Source organism: Asparagus officinalis, chromosome 5 (genome assembly GCF_001876935.1).
Source record: "Asparagus officinalis chromosome 5, Aspof.V1, whole genome shotgun sequence".
NCBI lineage: Eukaryota > Viridiplantae > Streptophyta > Magnoliopsida > Asparagales > Asparagaceae > Asparagus > Asparagus officinalis.
The window spans coordinates 94641076-94660119 of NC_033798.1; the positions used below are offsets into that span (position 1 = coordinate 94641076).

At 36.1% G+C, this 19044-nt stretch overlaps 1 long non-coding RNA gene across 1 annotated transcript; it reads right to left on the reverse strand.

Moving 5' to 3' along the window:
* On the reverse strand, positions 15740–16284 carry LOC109843069. The gene is made up of 2 exons (XR_002247498.1): positions 16056–16284; positions 15740–15968 (listed from the first exon to the last, which is right to left on the reverse strand). It is a non-coding gene; the product is annotated as an uncharacterized LOC109843069 (long non-coding RNA).

Genomic DNA, 19044 nt, shown 5'->3' on the forward strand with positions numbered 1-19044 from the left:
TCAAATTAATATACAAAAAGAACGGTATGATACTTATATGATACCATATTCATATTTTGATGATACTTGTTCGTCACATTGTCACTTTTTACTTCTTAATTTGTGAATCATAATTATGTGTAACGAGATTTTTTTAAAGATAAATATTTTTTAGGAAAAGTAGTTCAAAGAGATTGTTTTTAAGAACCATTTGAGAACAAAAAAAAAACATTGAACTGATTCTTGAAATACTATCTGGGCCCGATATGTGTGATATAATAATATAAATCTTCTCTCACATACGAAGTTTATGATGAAACGATGACTATATATATATGAGTATATAATATACTATATATATATATATATATATATATATAACTATATATATATATATGATATATATATGATATACATATAGAGAGAGAGAGAGAGCGAGAAATCAATGGAGAACATTGGTATGCAAGATTTCTCCATTGAACTTGTAGTGAGGTGACCAAAAAAATGCAGAACGATACATCATGCCTCGGAGAAGAGAGCCTCAATTATCTCATCTCTAGTAGTTTCTATACACTGATTAAACCTACTTAAAAAAGAAGGCTCCATCTCCGAGCATGAAAATATAGGGGCTAGATTCTGGCCACCTCACTACCAATTCAATGAAAGAATTCGATACGCAAGGTCTCATATTTCCATAATAATATATATATAATACTATATATAATAGGTTAATATACTATATTATATATACTAAATATATAATATATATAGTGTAGACAACTAAATTTAATACGGGAGGTTGTGAGCCGCTAATAGGCGTATGTAGTAAAATTTCCCTACCGCTGCAATAAGTGTATGAGCATGTGAGCCCCCTACCTAGTCCAGCTAACTTTTAAATACGGTGTGGGGAGACTTGCAGCATGTCATTAAGCCGAACTAGGCACGTATGGTACAATTCCTACGCTTGGCAGCTTCACACCCCCCCGTTCTCACTGTCTACATGCACTTCACTGCTCTCTCTCTCTCTTCGGTAGCTTATATTTTTCTCACTGTTTATTTACTTTTAAAAAGAGCGCTCAACGAGTTTTTTCAAAAGCAAACCTTGCAAAAGAAATTTAGGCGCAATACACTCTTCTGTTGACATATACTAAATGGTACTTCATAAATATTTTTATTCTATTCTGGTCTTTGACTTTTGTCTATGGGAGTGTAGAATGGACATAATTCCTCCGGGGAAGAAAAAATTGTGATTCCACAAAAGAGTGTTGTGAAACAAATTACTTTAGTAGGTTCTGTGCGCTCTTGACAAGTTTTGTTTCAGTTTGTTCGTAGAGAAGTTTGCGGGAAAAAAAAAAAGAAACTTAAAATCGTTCTAGTGAAGCGTTCGCAGCAATTTGTTGATCCTTTTTTCACATATTATAAGGTATTTGAAGGGTCAATTGCCTGTATACGCTAACTTAGCCGAATCTTTAACTACTTAGAAAAATAGAAGCCCTAAACTTTTTATGACAAATAACGGTACGCCTCGCTCAAATTGTCATAGACTTAATTTTTTAAGTTGGAGCCAGGGTTCGAGAGAATGGATATGTTAGCGGGCCTTTCATTAAGTGCCTAACATTGGCTTTCTGATAGCAACTCCAGACGGTACTTGTCAAATTTACAGCTGACTTCCTCTTTCTTTTTCTCCGCACCTTGATGGTATTCAAAAAAAAAATATTACCATTATACTATATATATTATATTATATATTATATATATATATGATATATAATATATAATATACCATTTTAAATGCTAGGATGATCTCACGCTACATTTAGCAAAACAAGCTTATGAGAGAGTAGTGAACTCTATATGCACCAATTTGATTAAAACATTCCAATAGGACTTGCAACTCCACACGAAATTAATTATTACATATTTTATCTTCAAGAATAAGGGTCTTAGCCTGATTTTATTCTGGCTAGTCATTATTCATCTTACCAGAACAAACAAATATTATATCATATATCATATTGTATATATACTACTACAAAAGTGCAAGCTGCATATTTGGCATCTTATTGGAGCTTTGACTCTTTATCTTCCTACTGTTAGATCTTATAAAAAAACTTAAGATCTAAACCATAAAGCCATGATTAATTCAAAGAGATTTACAAGAATCAAAAGAAAAGAGCGGAATCTTATACCTGAATCCATAGATTAAACTTGAGATGAGTTTTAGATCTTCTAACCTTAGGGTTTCTCTAGCCAAATTTCTCTCTAGATGGGGTGAAGAGAATTAGAGAATATAACCCTAGATTAGGGACCATAACCCCTTATTTATATATATTGTACATTTACAATTTGGCCCCTCATCAAATCACAATTACAACCTGGTATCTGCACATATAACCCCATGATTATATTTAAATACCCATTAACCCAAATTGATTGATCACTTTAGTGGGTTATCCTGAAGGATAGCAATACACACAGATTAATCATATGTGCCCACAAATAGATTTAATTAGATTTAAATCCAACAATCTCCCACTTTGGCACCATATGATTCCTTAAATTGTGTATAACCTTATGAGCTCAAAATTGCTATCACTGAAAAGGTATTTCCAAATAATCTCGTCCATTGACTATATTAATATAGGATCAAAGCGGCCTTCGTCACATTTATCGTGACTCGACCCATCAATGGTCACATATACCAATACAATCAAACGACATAGATCAATCATGGATATGCAGCATGAAAATTACATGCAATGTGATCAGTACATGTCTATTTTTAACTGGTCCTACTTTAGTGAGGTCAAAACCAAACATAATGTAACAGAGTGTCTTAATTGAATACTTTATTCTGATCAGACAATATAACCAAACACAGAGCACAACAATTACAAACTCCCACTAAATCATAATATCCTCAAATAACACCACACCCATATGATCAGTGTGCTCATGAAAGACCTTGGATGGCAATCCCTTAGTAAGAGGACCAGCTATCATGGAGTTTGTCCCAATGTGCTCTATGGATATCTGTCCACTTTGTACCATTTCTTTCACAACCAGGAACTTAATGTCAATATGTTTTGACTTAGTTGAGCTCCTGTTGTTATTAGAATACATTACTGCAGATTTATTGTCATAATATAACCTTAATGGTCTTTCCATATTTTCCAAAATGCGCAGTCCTGTGACAAAGTTTCACAGCCATATTCTCTGATTGGATGCCTCATAGCAAGCTACAAATTCTGCTGTCATAGTGGAGGAAGCTACAAGTGTTTGTTTGACACTTTTCCATGATATAGCTCCTCCTGCTAACATATAAATGTAGCCTGATGTAGACTTTCTACTATCTTGGCATCCAGCAAAATCAGAATCATCTGTATGTGAGCATATAATCTTTTGTTTTCTGAAGATACCTCATAAACCTTTTGACTGCTATCCAATGATCTATACCAGGGTTGCTTAAGTATCTGCCTAACATCCCAACAATGTACGCAACATCCGGACGCGTACATACCTGAGCATACATTAGACTTCCTACAGTCGAAGCATAAAGAATCTTCTGCATTTTCTGAATTTCAAGGTTACCTTTAGGGCACTGATTGAGACTAAATTTGTCTCCTTTAGCCACAGGGGTGTCTCCTGGTCTGCAATCTTACATGCCAAACCTTTTAAATACCTTATCAATATAGCTCTTTTGTGATAATCCAAGAATACCCCGAGAGCGATCTCGATGTATCTGGATTCCTAATATAAAAGAGGCGTCCCCAAGATCTTTCATCTCAAAATTCTTTGATAGAAATCTCTTGGTTTCGTGCAGCATGCCTATATCATTAGTGGCAAGCAATATGTTATCGATATACAGAACCAGAAAGATATACTTACTCCCACTGAACTTGTGATATACATAGTCATCAACAATATTCATCTCAAAACCGAACGAGATAGTTATTTGTTGAAACTTATGATACCATTGACGAGGAGCTTGCTTGAGTCCATAGATGGATTTCCTTAATTTGCAGACCATATTCTTTGGGTCTCCTGACACAAAGTTTTTTGGTTGCACCATATAAATCATCTCATCAATATCTCCATTGAGAAATACAGTCTTAACATCCATCTGATGTAACTCAAGATCATAATGAGCAACAAGTGCCATGATTATTCTGAAAGAGTCTTTCGATGAAACCGGAGAGAAAGTCTCTGTATAATCAATGCCTTCCTTTTGAGTATAGCCTTTAGCCACAAGACGTGTCTTATACCTCTTCACATTACCATTTGCATCCCGCTTGGTTTTAAAAATCCATTTACAACCAATTGGTTTTGCACCTTCTGGCAATGGGACAAGTTCCCAAACATTATTGTCTTTGCATAGACTTGTACTCTTCATTCATGGCATCAATCCACTGTTGAGAGTTAGAACTTTTCATGACCTGAGAGAAGTTGATTGGATCATCTTCTAATATTCCACTACTTTCCTCATGTTCTTGAAGAAATATAATATAATCATCCGAAATAGCATTTCTTCGTTCTCTCGTGGATCTCCTTAATGGCACTGGTTCTTGAGGTTGTTGAGTTTGTTCTTCTGGAATAGGGAGTTGTTCAACATTATCATTTTAAGGTTCCAAATTTACTTCTTGAGTAACAACAGGTATAAGAACCTGAATATTATCAAAAGTAACTGTATGGATTGGATCTGAAGCCAATTCCTCGTCAAAACTAATGTCTCTAACCTTATTTCTCCCCCCAAACTCAACATTCTCAAAGAATGTTGTTGTTCCCGTCTCAAAAATATTCTTTAGTGTGAGATCATAAAACTTATAGCCCCTAGAGCGTTCAGAGTACCCAATAAAGTAGCTGCTAACTGTTTTGGAATCCAATTTCTTTTCATTTGGCCTATAAGGCCTTGCCTCAGCTGGACATCCCCAAATATGTAAATACTTTAAACTAGGCTTTCGACCAGTCCAAAGCTCATAAGGTGTTTAGCAACTGCTTTACTTGGTACTCTATTCAGAATGTAACCTGCTTCCTTTAGTGCTTCTCCCCAGAGAGACTCTGGTAAAGAAGAATGAGCAATCGTACTTCTTACCATATCCTTAAGAGTCATGTTTCATCTTTCAGCTACACCATTCATGCTAGGTGAACCCGGCATGGTGTACTATGGGACGATACCGTATTCATCTAGATATCTAGCAAATGGTCCTGGACGTTGTTCACCTGAACCATCATATCTACTGTAGTGCTCACCACCAAGATCAGATCTAATGGTTTTAATTCTTCTGTTGAGTTGATTCTCAACTTCAGCTTTATAGGCTTTGAACATGTCCAAAGACTCAGATTTTTTATGAATAAGATATAGGTACCCATAACGTGAGTAATGGTCTAAGAATAATATAAAATATTGTTAACCATTCCAGGATTCCGTAGGGAATGGCCCATAAATATCTGTATGTATCAATTCTAAGACATCTGAAGATCTGTTGACACCTAATCTCTTAACTTTGGTCTGTTTTCCCTTGATACATTCAACACATACGTCGAAGTCCGAAAAATCAAGGGAATCCAAAATGCCATCAGACACAAGACGCTCAACTCTACCTTTTGAGATATAACCCAAGCGCTTATGCCATAATGTCGCCGAATTTTCCTTATTTAATTTACGCTTAGTACCACGTGATTCCACATGCAAGGATTCATTGTAAGAAGCAATTGTATCAAGCAAATATAGGTTGTCATAAATACTCAAGTAACCGGTTCCCACAACATTTGAATTAAAAGATAAACTGAATTGACTGTTTCCAAATGAACAAGAATAACCTGATTTGTCCAATACAGAAACAGAAACCAAATTCCGTCTAAAAGACGGTACTACAAAAGTATCTTTTAAATCCAAATAATAACCAGTTCCTAACAACAACCTAAAGTGCCCAATTGCTTCCACATCTACCGATTGTCCGTCGCCCACAAAGATGTGTCTTTCAACATCACTTGGCTTTCGGTAGCTCAGGCAACCCTGCATAGAAACACTTATGTGAGTAGTAGCACCAGAGTCTAACCACCAAGTGTTTCTAGGTACTGAAGCTAAATTAACCTCAGAACAGACCAAAGTAAGGAACGTACCCTTATTAGCTCTGATACCACTTGTTAGATCTTATAAAAAACTTGAGATCTAAACCATAAATCCATGATTAATTCAAAGAGATTTACAAGAATCAAAAGAAAAGAGCGGAAGCTTATACCTGAATCCATAGATTAAACTTGAGATGGGTTTTGGATCTTCTAACCTTAGGGTTTCTCTAGCCAAATTTCTCTCTAGATGGGGTGAAGAAATTAGAGAATGTAACCCTAGATTAGGGACCATAACTCCTTATTTATAGATTTTGTACATTTACAATTTGGCCCCTCATCAAATCACAATTACAACCTGGTATCTGCACATATAACCCCATGATTATATTTAAATACTCATTAATCCAAATTGATTGATCACTTTAGTGGATTATCCTGAATGATAGCAATACACACAGATTAATCATATGTGCCCATAAATAGATTTAATTAGATTTAAATCCAACACCTACAATTAGCATTGATAATAACTGACTTTTTATTAAAGAGTTAAAACATTTATTTTATCTTTTCCTCTCAATCTGACTTCTGAATTATAACTTAGAAATGTTGTAGCTATATATTGACATCTGCTTTTATTAGTTCTTCATATTCCAATCAGAAGAAACATTAATGAGTGTTCATTGAGTCTATGAACGTAACTTTGAAATTATAATACTTGTTTATATTTATATATATTATTATAGTTCTCAATTATAACATTATCATAAAACATTTACAAAAATATTCATTCTAAAAACATTAACCATAATATATATGGACAAATTTTGAAAATCGACCTATTTAAAAAAAATTGCAAAAACTGACCCATTTGCAACACATTTGTCAAAATCGATCCAGATTCAGCCATCTGGCTGAAACTGGGTAGATTTTGACCAAAAAACTTACGAAACTTTTGTTACCCAGTTTCAGCCAAACGGCTGAAACTGGATCACTTTTGACAAATATGTTGTAAATAGGTCCATTTTTACAATTTTTTTTTTAAATGGGTAGATTTTTCAAAATTTGTCCTATATACATTTAACAATATTACAAAACAAGTCCCGCGCACGGCAGGGATGACAACGACTGCTTAATTAGCTTCCTTCTTCTCTTTCCCCTTCTCAGCCTCCTTCCCCTTCTCCTTCTCTTTCCCCTTCTCCTCCTCACCCCAGTCTTCGTCCAAACCCCCTAACAGATCATCAAAATCTACCCCCGCCAACTCATCCCAAAACATCTGATCCGAACCCGAACCCGAACTGCTCCCAGCTGCAATAGTGTTCCCGCACATGACTGCTGGCGGCGGTCGGCCCCGAACTTCCATCGCTGTGGGCCGCAGATGGACCCGCACGCAATCGCTACCGGCACCGCCTGCGGCTGAAATTCGCGGCGGGAGACAGGAGCATTAGACGTGGCCTGCGCCGCCGGCGGCGGCGGAGGCAGGTAATAACGCCGAGCCGGTGCGTGTGGTACCCGCGTACTTTCCGGCGAGTGCCGCCCCGTGAGGGCTCGGTACTTGTCTTAGGAAAAGTGTGAGAGGCCCGACGTAAGTCGTAAAACCCTAGACTTGTGCATCGACCACAGGATGTCTCGCGGTGAGGATCTTGCGGTGCTCGCGACTGCAACGGGCATTCGCTTCGCCGGTGACGAAGGTGATGTAGCTCGACCACCACTGGCGCACGGCTTCTTTGGCTTCGTCCGTTATCTTGCGTTGACGGGACGACCTTCGCGATTATGCGGTTTGATGTTGGCAAGGGGAAGGTTGCGTTGTTGGGGTTGGGTTTTCGGGTTGGGGCTCCACGGGTGCGGTTCGGGTGGGGTGCGGGTTCGGGTGCGGTTGCGGGTGCGGGTGAACGCCACTTGGTTGGAGAGGTGTGGTCTCTGCAAAAAAGACCGGAACCCGTTAATTAAATTAAGTGGGTGAAGGAAAAAGGAATTTTTCGTGTATTTCCTCACTCAAATGTTTTTAAAATAACTAACCCTACTATAATCAAAATTATTGTTTTACCCCTAATTATAGTAATCTCTGAATCTTGTCTCTTTATAACTTTGAAAAATAAAACTAAAATGTCCTGTTAAGATAACTACTTTCATAAGGAAATAAATAAATTTTGTTTAACTAAGGGGCTGTTTGGTTGCACACTTTTTGAGAAAACTTTTCCAAAACATCTAATAATGGCAAATTTGTAATTAAAAGTTTTTCAGAGATTTCTGTAAATTGTGTTTGGTTCAACAAAAAATTTACAGAAATATTTTCTATAAAATATCAAAACCTACCAAATTTTACAAAAAGTAATTTCCTCTCAAAATGAGAGGAAATCACCAGAAATCTGACACATACCATATTTAATTAAAAACCTACCAAATCTTATTATTTTCTATAAAGTTATGAGCTATTTTCTTGTTTTGAACCAAACTAGCAAAGTACAAAAAACAAGAAAATTGGTACTTTTTGATTTCTCAAAACTTTTCTTATAATTTTTTTAAGACATACAAGGAAATCATATTTTAAGTGGAAAACATTTCCTATAATTTCTAGAAATTGAACCAAACACCCCCTAAAAGTTAATTAAGATTGGCAGATCGATTGCCATAGTTAGAATAACAATACCTTTTTATTTTATATTTTTACATAGCTTTACTTCTAAGTTAGTTATTAATAGTAATACAACAATGTCAAGGTTGTCTATTCTTCAACTTTGATTTACGTACGTTAACAAGGATAAATCAAAATTTTCGAAAACAATCTTTTTAACATAAAATTTTAGTTTATCACTTTAAAATTTGAGGTGTGGGATAAAAGTAAAATATGATTAGATTCCAGGATAAATAAAAATTACTGTGATCGATTTGGAGAAAGATCCATGATTCACAGCATAATATGACCAAAAAAAGGGCTTTTTTTGGTTAGAAATCATCTCAAAATAAGGATTTTATGCAGAAATCACCTTTAAATTTTGATTTATACATAAATCCCTTTTAAAGTGGATTTAGATTTTTATTGCAATCAACCATATTCTAATTAAAATTTTTACTAAAAAATCATAAATAAGCTTTAAAAATTCAAATTCAAACTAAGTAATTTAGTTGTATCCTAATAAAATCTAAGCAATAAAGCAATGAGTCATGTACCTTACATGTGAGTTTTTAAGGGTAATTTTTAGTTTTTATTGAAAACTTTAAATAGGAGCTGGTTGATTTTAATAGAACTCCACTTTAAAGATAATTAGTATATAAATTGAAATTAAAATATTTCGTATGATTAACCTTATTCAAGGTGGCTTGGGGGGGGGGGGGGCCCGATCCCAAAAACAAAAAACATACAAATTAAAGAAGGGGAAATTTTGTAAAATAGTCCGTTTTTGCTAATTATTTAGCAAAATAGACTGTTTTACAAAATAATTAGCAAAATAGACCTCTTTTTGGCCAACAGGCCAAAAAGAGGTCTATTTTGCAAAACAACTCAGAAAACATACGGGAATAGTAGTCCCGTATGTTTTAATCACGAATTAGTGAACTCAGAAAGTTTCACAAAACATTAAAATGAACTCAGAAAACATACGGGACTACTAGTTCTGTATGTTTTCTGAGTCACTAATCCGTGATTAAGTTAGCTCTAAACATACGGGACTAGTAGTCCCGTATGTTTTCTGAGTTTTGTTTTTCAAAATCGATCTTTTTTTTTCAAAAAAGATCTATTTTGTTAATTATTTAGCAAAACGGTCTATTTTACTAAATAATTAGCAAAAACGGACTATTTTACAAATTTTTCCTTAAATAAGTGCAGCCCAGGGTGACCGCCTTCAAATTGGTTGGGTCCCACCCTTGTAGTCAGGTTTCAGAGAGCGTTACGCCTGTGTCGCCTCATCCAGCTGACATAATATAAAGTACGGAACCTCAATTATATTGGAACGAATAATTTCCTTCGTGCACGAATTATTTTGGCTGTCTTTTAGTAGGGGGTGTAACTACTATCTAATGGGGGTAAGTTTATCAGAAATTAGTCTTCTTGTGCATGCATGCAACGAGCCAAGGGTGACGATGCTTGCGTTGTTCTTCTCATTATACCTCAATGTTTTTATTAATTTATCTAGATTTTTCTTTTAATTTTAATTTCCCCCCTCTTTCTAGCAATCTCTAAGGACTAGATAATCCTATCATAGATCGCTAACAAAACTTAAGGGTGTGCGTTTTCTTTCTCCCCTAATTACTCTGCAAAAAAAAGCCAACTCCTGATAATCACGCTAAAAACAAAAAAAACTGTTCTGATCCTTTTTCTTCTTTACTTTTTTTCCTTTCTAGAAGGAAAAATTTCTTAAGGACCCAAAATATAGAACCAACAGGGGGACAGGTGAAGTGTCCCCTGCTATTGAATAATGAGTTGGCCATCATTACTAATGATCAGCTCATTATGCAATATGAGGGAGACACATCACATGCCCCCCTCCCCCGTTAGTTCCATATTTTGGGTCCCCTTAGCAAAACTCTTATTGAAGGGTCCTCATTAATTCATTAATTAGCTGAAAAGATAACCAAAACTATTTTTGATGACTAAACACGTTTATTACGAGAACTAGTAAAGAGATACATCATTGCAGATATTTTTCGAGCATCCATATTATTACTTTATTTAGTAGAGATTTTTTTAAAGAATTTTTTTAGCAGAGTCTATTTTATTCCTTGTACTATATATTCTGAAATGTATAATTTTTGAGAAAGAGATTTTATACCGGAGTTGGATCCAGAGAAAGCTCCATCGTCAGAGGTACCTTCCATCTCTCTCTCTCTAAGATTGCTCTCTCCTTCTCTCTCTAAAATTGCCCTCTTCTTCTTGGTGTGAAGAAGCCTGAGCCAGGGTGCTGCTATTAATAGAAAAGTTTGGACCCCCACGTGGCAGCACTGCAAGCAAGTGCCACGACAGCTAGCGGTACAACCGAGGCAGGTCGTATAGGAATTAGGAACCAAAAAAATCCTGTTCGGGTCGGATCCAATACCACATCGATCCATTTCGTGAGTCCAACCCGTTAACTAGAAGCTTTCGGTCTCAGATGAAAATCATATGGCTCGTTGGTGATCGATCAGATTCATCGAGCCAGCTCCAAGGCCGGTTCGAGTCCGCCAGCGGGAAATGGTTCATGACTTCACGCGGTCAGAATCAATCGGGCGGCCAATGAGCAGGAGATTGGATATTAATAATTAATGCCTACCTTTTGCCAATATATAACATACTACAGTTATTGTTAAAGCTTGGCATGCAGTGAATAATTCTCAATCTGAAAATTATTCAGCAGTAAGTAAGGTGGATTTGTAGGGCTGAGTAATTCTGGTCGCCATTAATAACAAAAATATAGTGCTATGACTTTTTTTATTAAAATAATATAATTTGCACAAAGTTTATTACTCCTCTAATTAAACTATTTTTCTTCTGGTTGGTTCTTAAATAAATAACTGAAAGTCGCGAACAGTTACTGAAGCTAAGAGAAGAATTTACCATTTTTAGATCATTATGATTTATGACTACCGGAATGCAATTTTTTTTATTAGTTTGATGAGAGAGAGAGAGAGAATCCAGTTTAAATAATAAAGACTGCACTTGAATAGACAGTTCGGCCTATTAATAACTTATAATTTGTAGCTTTACGTTTTTTTTGGTTAAATTAGTTTGTAGCTTCTTAATTTTAATTGATCAAGACTTCTCGGTTGGGTCAGATTCTACCCAACAAGTGATATCATGGTCACAGTTTGTTGCCCGATGAAAATTGAAATCCAATGTACATCCCGAAAGTCTCGTGAGAACGAAAGGTTGAGATATTCAGGTTAGCCCTAGAGTTGTTATTAATTTAAGAATGTTTAGCGTGGCATAATATTGCTCCTATAGTTGTCATTAATTTTTAGATCGAGTCAAACAGACGAAGCTTATTTGTACCCCATAAGTGGTGGAAAATTTCTATGTGGATCTTGAGTAGTCATGTCATGGATTCGGATCCTCTCCACTACAAAAAAAATAGTGGAGGGACCACTACATAATCACAGTTATTGATTATCTAGTTGATGGTTATGATTTTTTCTTTTAGTGCAAATTAGGAATGAGTGCAATACACGGGGGTATGGTAACTGTTAGATTTAGATTGTATCATAACCGCCTACTAAATAATCAATGCTTGGAATTAAAATTAGTGATCTCTCCACTATTTTTTTGTAGTGGAGAGGATCCAAATCCGTCATGTCATCTCTATAGGTACCAATTGATCATACCAAATTGGCGAAAGGCTTGAGCTTCTGGTGAATGATTGAGCCATACTCGCGTAGGAAAAGTTAATAGAAAATGATGGACTTAACTTATATATATATGATACGTGTTTTTGGTTAAATTGTTTATAGCTTCTTTTTAATTTGAGGCATATTAATTAACTCTTGATTGGACCAGATTCTCCCAAACAAACTGCGGAAAAAGAACTAACCTTTGAACTCATTAGGACTAAGTGCAGGCTTTAGGTTGGATCAGAGAATCTAAAAAACTTGTCGTCGAGTGACAAATATTTACTTAGATAGAATCACGCTTAACAGGAGAAAAATTTCTTGGTTGTCGCATTCAGATATTGTTGTTTGCTTATCAGAATCTTAATTTAATTAAGCGATGTGCCTAGATCTAGATAACACAAAATCTAAAAACTTGTCGTCAAGTGATTGTATAAATGGACATTTTTAATCTCGCTATAACAATATCTGATAGGAATAATTTTGCAGTCGTCGCTTTCAGATATTGTCGTCTTATGACTTTGCAGTCGTCGCATTCAGATATTTTCGTCTTATAAGTTTACAGTCGCCGCGTACAGATCTTGTCGCATCTAGATTTTGTCGCATCCAGATCTTATCGTCCTATAATTTTTGTTTTTCTCAGGATCATTTTTTTGTAGTAAATGTGGATTTTAACCTTTTGATACTAGGAACTAATCGTAATAATATTTTTTTGGGTGAATGTATGACAGTAGTCTTATCACATAAGTTAAAATGAATTTAATCTAACTAATTAATTAAAACATCTTATAATATGGTTCATCTTCTTGGATTTGTTTTAGATCTGATGAATGCTTATGAAATATATGCAACTTTCCTCATTCTTACCACTGTATAAGGGCCGTTTGGATCGGGTATTTTGAAGGGGAAAGGAGGGGAAAACTGCCAATTTGTCAGCTTTTTGGTAGCTTTCCCCCAAAATCGCTTCTATAATAGGCGATTTTGGGGAAAAGCTGTCAAAAAGCTGACAAATTGGCACCTTTTCCCCTCCTTTCCTTTTCAAAATACCTGATCGAAACTGCCCCTAAATAACTAAACAATGATTGTTTTGTCAGCTAATTAAGGAGGACTGGTCTTTTTAATGTGCAACTGAAAAGGTGTCCACAGTACAAGATCGCACAAAATCTAAGAAAAACATAATTAGTATGGAGTTATACATATGGTACATCTAAACCCCATCACAATGGCCTCTAATTAACTAGTTAATAAGAAGGAAGTTATCTATAGTCGTTGCATTCCACTCGATCTCATTGTGAACTTTAGAATTTCATAGAGTATGCTTCTCATGAGTTTACCTTAGTAACAAGTACTTTACTCTTTCCACAATTACGAGCATCATATTCCTCATATATAGTTGCTATTTGAATAACTGATCGAAAACGGTTAGGATTTGACCTTCTAACACGTCATGACTTACTAAATGCAATCTTTATATTGAGTTGAGGGCATCTACGGAGCTTAATTATCATAGAAAGATGTAGATGATATATAGTCCAAAATCTCTGATGATTTAATACGCAATTAGGAATTAAATTTAAGGTGTTTTAGTCGTCGTACGTGTTCATGTTTCTTTAATTGTCATGTTATAACTTTCCGAACCATGGTCTCGCTCTCTCTCTTGATATTTCGGCCTCATTCGATCCGCTATAAGTTTTAGCAAATGTTTATGTAATTTAATTATGAAACAATATTGTTAGAATATAAAATTATAATCTTTATATAGTTCTCTTGTCGCAATTTTAAAGTTTGTCTTGTAATATATAGTTGAGTATTTTCATATAGTATTAGAGCAAACCATGTTCAAACCCCATCAGCCAAGGATTTGAAGTGGATTTTCTAAAAATCGATGTTGTTGCGTGAGTCCAGGCTTCAACTCATGAATCAAATCCCAACAGCCACGGATTTAAAGCAGATCTTTAGCTTTTCAACAAATGAGAGAAGAACGCTCAACACGCGAGAGGATATTAAATATAAATACATAACTCTCAACTCTTAGTGTAATTGTTAAGGACTTTGAGAAGGGGATTAAAAAGATAAAATTTCACTGTTGTTCGGGCTAAAATTTTGAAAATAAATAATAAAAAAAATCTAACGGTAAATTCTAGAACGGGGTTTTGGTCGGTTGGCGCACCGATAAGTAGTGTCAAGGGTATTAGTGTACATTTTTTATGTGTAAACAAAAGTATTAATAGTAGCTGCACGTGGGCTCCACGTGATTATGAGCTGGATTGGCAAGTAAAACCAAGGAGCCGTGCCAAAGGAAGTTAATATTAGAGCGCATACCTCCATAAACATTTACACAGAGCTCACAAACAGACGCTGTATTAGCGTCACAGCTCATATGCATGCTGTTACGGTTGGAAGGATGAGCATGCCAAGTCCACGAGTGGCAACAAAAGTTGTTGGTAGCAAATTTCAAGGAGAAAAGATATTAGAGGAGAAAGAAGAAAAATTCTTTAAGGACCCAAAATATGGGATCAATAAAGGGGACAAGTGAGGTGTTCCCCTCCTATTGGATAATGAGTTGGTCATCATTAATGATGACCAACTCATTATCCAATAGGAGGGGAACACCTCACTTGTCCCCTTTATTGGTCCCATATTTTGGGTCACTGTAGCAAAGCTCGAGAAAGAATTTGGGGGTATTTTCTTTTATGTCACCGACCGAGTCACTATTTTGGGAGCGCAGATAGCGCTTACAAAGTTTTCTCTCTAGAAAAAAAAAGGTTTTAATTTGTTATTTTCAATTAATTAAAAAAGTTTTATGTTTTTAGATGATTTATGGCTCACTACCACATATATGCTCTAACGCAACGGTTCAAAAACCGTTGCGTTAGCCATGGAACCGTCGCCCTTGAGCAAGCGCGACGGTTCTCAAACTGCCTCATATACTGCCGTTGCCCTATCTCTACCGTAACGGTTTTGAACTCTACTACGACTGTTTTTTGAACCGTTGCCCCTGCATCTAACGCAACAGTTTTAATTTAATAGGCTATAGCTATGGTTCTCATAGAGCTACGGCGACAGTTGGAGCTATTGCAACAGTTTTAAAAGACCTAACGCAACGGTTTTAGTAGGCTATAGCTATGGTTTTGATAGAGCTATGGCAACAATTGGAGCTATTGCAACAGTTTTAAAAGACCTAACGCAACAGTTTGGATTGAGCTATCGCAACAGTTTGGATCGAGCTATCGCAGCGGTTTTGATCGAGCTATCGCAACGGTTTTAATCGAGCTATTGCAACTGCTCAATCGAAGCTGTTCTTGGTTTCCTACGTCAAAATAATTATAGTATTCAATTACCTGGACAATCTTTTTAAGAACATGGCCAAGTCAAATTTTAATACGCAATATAAAAGTGATTATGTTGAGCATAATCAACCATAATGATAAGTGCCAACATACATCAGTATAGTATAAAAACTACAAAGTATTAAATCCACACTACCAACATTTCAACTCAGAAAATATCGTACCGAACTAACATTCAAACAATGTACATCAACATTTGATTACAAAACATGAAACTTCTGAAATTGGAAGGTGATATGTTGGCCTGCCAGATGATTAAAAGTCTCCCTCCTGACATTGGACACAAAAGTAAGTATAAATAAGTACTATAGAGAAGAGGAAGTGCACGACATGGGAACATTTCTGAAAAATAAATACCTGGTGATATCATAGACTAATAGTGCGCCTGCAGCTCCTCTGTAATAGGATCTTGTAATGGATCTGAAGGATTCTTGGCCTGCCTATAATGATAGAAACTTCAAGTCAGATGCATATAATAGTTACGAACATATAATAGCTAGAGATAAACCAATGATAGAAGCAGAGAAACATTTACATGTATATACCGAATCACAGGACAAAGAAAGTGATGATGTGTTACAAACATTTATAGCAAAAAGTTCATTAAGAAGGCTATTTTTTTTACAGCATAAAAAAGAAAATTCAGCATAAAATTTAGTACGCGCTTTAAACCTGTCAACAAAGCTTGGACTAACTGGACGTCCAGTTACTTCACTCAACATATCATTTTTTAAACCAGTAAAGCATTAACGTTTCAGCAAGCACTTCCACCGCCTCCATGCACTATTAATTGTTTGCAAGGTCCATTTTCGTCCGGAATTGGCAATTGAATACTTCTCCTACAATGACATAACAATATACAAGTTAAAATCTACCTTGTCATTACACAAAATGATTTTTTTTGTGCTATATCATACCTTCACATAGTCCCATAAACTATCTTTGTCTTCTTTCCCAATTTCGTGCCAATTCTTATCTAGTGGTGTTCGTCTTGGATTTCTTCCAAGGGTACCCAGAAAACTACTAAGTTCATTTAAGATATTATCTGTTGGTCCAATAGGTACCCCAAATTTATCTAAAATTACAACTGGACGTGCCTATATGCCTCGTTCATGTACTTTTAAGCACTTTCCCTACATTCGCATATCAGCCGGTATATTACAGCGTGGAAGACAGACACGCCAAAAAAATTATATATCAAGAAGGTCGTATAAACTTAACAGCGAGAGAACACAAAAGCTGTTACGCCTGCTACAAATTTGATAAAAATGCATGTTAGGCTTGTAAAGATTAACTTCAACACTACTAAATTTGATAAGTAAAGAACACGTAACTACGTAAAGTCGCATTTACCAAAATATTTCAGCTTAAAGTATAGTAGATAACCCGATAAAGGCGTTGACACATGAACGCTATAGTTAAAAGAGGAGCAAAATCAACAACTGCCGACTTCTCACGGACAATGAACAAGCGAAATTAAAAGGTACCTAAGTCTCTCTATCAAAAGGGCCACGATTGAGTGAGCCACAAGACATTCACAATCAAACAACACAAAACAAATTGGTACCGATTCAAGGTTGAAATAGCAGACCATTTTTTTAACAGCTGAAGAGATAAACGTAAAATCTTTGTTTCGCAAACTCTTTTTACTCATTTCGAAATCATAAAATTCAAGACAGACCCCAAGTACGTAAGCTTCTTTCACTCAATCGAAGGTACTGCAAGGAATATGACACGTGATCAAAACCCCCAGCTAAAAACACATTATCTAAACAGAAAATGAAACTAAATTAGGGGGGAAATCAGAGATCGACGACGACCTATATCGGAGATGAGATCGGAGACGAGACCAGCAGCTTGACGAAGACATTATTACGAGATCGACGACGAATCAGAGCTGAGATCGGCAGACGATGGAGATCGAAAAACGGCGAAGAGATTAGCGACGAGTTAAGCGATGAGATCGACAAATTTCGGCCATGGCGATCTCTCAGACGAAAAAGAAGAGGCGGATTTTAGAAGGGTGATGAGTTGAGTGAGAGAGAAAGAGGGATATTTGGTAAAGCGGTGAGAAACAAATGAGATTCGTTTCAGTGTAAAGCCCAAGCCAGCTTATAAAAATCGGCCCAAATCAAAATTATTGGGCCAAGCGAAGCGGTTTTTGATAAACCATTTCAAAGTGTTGTAAAACCGCCCCCATAGATATCTAGCGCAACGCGTCATAAGCGTTTGCACTAGAACTGTTGGCGTTAGAGCAAATATGTGGAGTGGCTGCAGACTCAATTAGACTCACAGGTCAACATCTTCCAAAAAGTGCGGGTGGAAAATAAGAAACGTTCTCTCTCTCTCTCTCTCTCTCTATATATAGTATATATATAATATATATATATATATATATATATATTATATATATATATTATATATATATAATAATATATATATAGTATAGAAAACAACATCTCATAATTTTTCTCTGTAGTGTGAAAAAATAGTACAAGCTAGAGTAGTGCAGTTAACTTTTACCCTTATAACTTACTATTTTGTGTACATTTGACGTTGTTCTTTTAAGAGACCTTAGACAATATTTGTTGCGCCCAATTGTAGTTGAAGAAGAAAAGTTGTTGTCGTCGCGTGTATGTCTGGGGTGTGTGTGGGGTGGGTGGGGTGGGGTGGCGGGGGTCACAAGTTTAAGCCAAAGTGCAAAAATTTAATTAGTCAGGGGAAATGACTAATATATATCCAGTAGCTTTGCTACAGGGATCCAAAAATATGGGACCAATAGGGAGAACAAGTAAGGTGTCCCCTCCTAGTGATAATGAGGTTGACCATCATTAATGATGATCAACTCATTATCCAATAGGAGGGGACACTCTTACTTGTTCTCCCTATTGGTCTCATATTTTGGTCATTGAAGAATTTTCATATCCAGAACAACAAAGAGTTTAACCACTACATTTGAACCTAATTAACTAACCCATTTACAGCAGTCATTAACACTCCCTCTCGGTTTTTTAACGCTTGCATTACTCTTCCTTCTGCCAAGTGGCGTCCAACTTCTCCTCTACTAATAGCAACGCCTAGAGCTTCTACTGGTCATCTCAACATTCGCAGAGAAAAGAATTTAGACGAAGAAAAAGGGAGTGATAAATGGATGGTGCTCAGGTCCATGATTCAAGCTCTCCCTTCTCCACACTGCAGCGTATAAACCCCCCCACCCCACCCCACCCCTCTTCTGCTCTCTTACAAACCCTAGATTGACACATCTTCGTTGCTGTGGCTTAAACTTCTCTGCTTCAGCATGTTCTTAATTGAGTCCAAAGCTTATTTGGTAGTCCAACATTATTCC